Source organism: Psammomys obesus, unplaced genomic scaffold (assembly GCF_907164565.1).
Source record: "Psammomys obesus unplaced genomic scaffold, mPsaObe1.curated_primary_1811, whole genome shotgun sequence".
In the NCBI taxonomy this organism is placed as follows: domain Eukaryota; kingdom Metazoa; phylum Chordata; class Mammalia; order Rodentia; family Muridae; genus Psammomys; species Psammomys obesus.
This window is the reverse complement of record NW_026585644.1, coordinates 23,215,292-23,218,290: the sequence shown is the minus strand read 5'-3', so window position 1 is coordinate 23,218,290 and position 2,999 is coordinate 23,215,292. Positions and strand designations below refer to the sequence as shown.

The following is a 2,999-nucleotide window of genomic DNA, read 5'->3' as shown; positions in this document are numbered from 1 at the left end:
TGTGTGTGTGTGTGTGTGTGTGTGTGTGTGTGTGTGTGTGTGTGTGTAAAGAGGTCTACTTTCAACCCAAAGAGTCCCCTCTCTCTCCTACCCAGAACACGATCCACACAATCGGACGAAGAAAGCCCATTTTTTTAAGGCAAAGAAAGCGGCTTATCCGTACCCGTGATTTCCCTGCGCCCGAAACCCCAAACTCCTTTTAAAGTCTCCAGGTCCCCATGGGTGCTGCGCAGACGGCGGCGACGGCGACGAGCGGGTCCTGGCGGCGCGCGGGGCTGCGGCGCGGATCTAGCCGGAGGCAGGCGGCGCGGTGCCCGGCGCGGTGCGGGTGCGCTCCGTGTCCAGGCCGGCTCCGGCGTCTGCTCCACCTGGCGACCCCGGGCTCCTCTCGGCTTTCCCACCGCCGCGCGGACGCCTCTTAAATCGCCCGAAAAGCCGTTTCTGCCAGGACCGCCCTGCCACGCGCTCATTGGCTGAGGCAGGCGCCCGAGCCCTGCCAATCTCTGCTGGGGGCGGGTGAGGGGCGGGGTTCCATTCAGCTCCGTCCTGCCCAGCCCCCAGCCTTCCCCAGCCTCAGCGCCTTGGGAGCGTAGGTGTGAGCACCCGGGGAAGAAGCGCCCGAGGGGCGTGGCTACTGCACCCAGCTGCTCCTTTGCAAATGAGTCCCTGGTAACTGAGAACACTGTCCGCCCGCGTTCGTGTTCCGTATTCCAAGGGGACAGATTCCAGAAGGAAAGCTGAGTTTGGGGGTGGAGAAGAAAAAAAGTCTCCTCTGCGTGGTCCAGGCTTTGTGAGTGGCGCGGAACCGGGAACCGCGTCTTTGAGGTTGCTTTGATGGGACTTCGGAGTCTTGTTTGGCTCCTGACTGTCGCGCAGTCGCTTCTGCCCCTGTCAGTCACGGACGCCTTAGAAATTGCTGGATGGCGCTCAGCGCCTGTCCTTTGAGCCAAGTGAAAGTGCTGACCCAGCGCCGGCGTCGGCGGCGCCTGGTTTTAAAAGGAGAGCCATGTAGGTGTCAAAGGCTACCAGAAGTCTGAGCTTTGGCTGGCCCCATCCCTGAATGCGCCTTTGTCTTCAACCTCCCATTTCCCATGAAAGGGCTGAGTCTCAAACGCTAGCTCTTATTAGTGCAGGAAACTGCCTCACAATTCCACAACTGTTGTAGCTAAGGGGTTTGATTTTCTGTGTGTGGTGGGGAAACTGTCTCATAGTCTTTGAGGATGCAAACTCGGTAAATGAACACACTAGGGACACTGGATGCTACAAGATGACTTTCTTTCGTAAAAGGAAATTACAGACCAATAGTCTCCAAACTTTACTGCCTTAAGCTTTGAGAGTTCAGGTCTTATTCCTTCTTTACTTTGAAGTGTCTCTCTCTCTCTCTCTCTCCCTCTCTCTCTCTCTCTCTCTCTCCTCTCTCTGCTCCCTCTCCCTCTTTCTCCTTTCCTCTCCTTCCCCTTCTCCTCTCCTCCTCCCTTTCCCCCTCAGAACACTTCATTTCATTACAAAACATTTTAGACTTACCTTCTGACTCTCATGTGTGCTTTAGAATTGCAGACAACACAGCTGAGTTCTGGTCCTCCCTCCCAGTGGCTGACGCTGGATAGGCTTCATCAGTAGTAATCCAAAAGAAAACTAACTACAGTGGCCACCTTCCCTGTGCTGAATGATTTAAGCAGACAATTTAATCCCCAGACCTTTATAAGGTGTTCACTAATTTCTCATTTGTAGCAAATAAGCAAACATCCTAAGGTCAGCCAGCAACAACTTAGTAAGTTTTTTAAAGCAATTTGTAGTGTTTGTTGGACTAAATCTTGTTTCGTAGTATGGAAAACAACAACAGCAAAAGCAAGCCTTTCAAAGAAGTCAGCTGATTGGTTCATAGGCAGATGGTACATATTGTCAACCTTTCTCTGCTGGGCTGTTTGCCTGAATCTCTTCGAGGTGCATAGTCTGCACTTCCTGTTCCATTTTGTTTTGTTTTTATGAATGTTGCTGTCTACCTTCATAGCACCCAAAAGTAGTGATTTATCAAAGAGAAAACTTAATAAGTATTGATTAAAACACTGCTTTTAAATCAACCATCTGTAATTTACTTAAATCATTTCAGGAAACTGGCCATTTGCCAAGTGGTGGTTTGAATGGGACTGGCCCCATAGGCTCATATTGATGGAACCACTTGGGAAAGATTAGGAGGTGGGTCATGGTGGAAGGCGGCCATGTTGGAAGAGGTGTGTCACTGTAGATGGGTTTTGAGGTTTGAGAAGCCCAGGCCACTCTCAGCACCCTCTCCCTTTCTCTCTCTGCCTTGTGCTTGTGGATAAGGTTGTAAACTCTCAGCTACTGCTCCAGCACCATGCCCGCCTTCCTGCTGCCATGCTCCCACCACGATGGTCACAGGCCCTAACCCCCTAAAAGCTCCCAAACTAAACATTTTCCTTTTATAAGCTGCCTTGTCCACGGTGTCTCTTTACAGCAGTAGAAGAGTAACCAAGGCAGTCCACATGGAGGTTGTTATAAATTGTCCTCACTGAAACACTTTTAATGTTTGCTATGCACAATAAACAGCTCATTTTTGGCTAATAGGTCCAGAGAGTTGAACAGGTAATTTCTGAAACCAAGAAGTGTTATTGTTCTGTACTTTGAAGTGTTATCAACTAGACTTTGGGATGTTGGGAAGATGTCTGAGCTGATGTCTGAAAAACTCATCAAAAGTAGTTCAGCTCTTGATTTTGAAAAACCTTAAATTTTCGTCCACCATTCCCAAAGTCAACGCTGCAGCCCTGCGCAGCCTACAGGCTGTTGAGCCCTACCTGCTGTGTTTCACACTACCCCAGAGGGCAGAGTGAGCACTGTTCTTCATTTCTTCGGACCCTACTGCTCCCAAGGATATTTCATGTAAAATGTTGTTACTGCATGGACGTACATTCACCAAAGTTTAAATACTAGTATGCAGATTTGATTCTCTCTTTCATGTCCTCTCCCTTGCCAGGATAAAA

General features: G+C 49.8%; 1 protein-coding gene across 1 annotated transcript in view; it reads right to left on the bottom strand.

Moving 5' to 3' along the window:
• Lratd1 (LRAT domain containing 1) overlaps window positions 1-415 on the bottom strand; it is a 4,538-nt gene extending 4,123 nt beyond the window's left edge. Inside the window, exon 1 of the mRNA XM_055625587.1 lies at window positions 164-415. The gene's annotated coding sequence lies outside the window, so the exon portion shown is untranslated. The remainder of the gene's footprint in view (window positions 1-163) is intronic.
• Window positions 416-2,999: the final 2,584 nt, after the last annotated feature.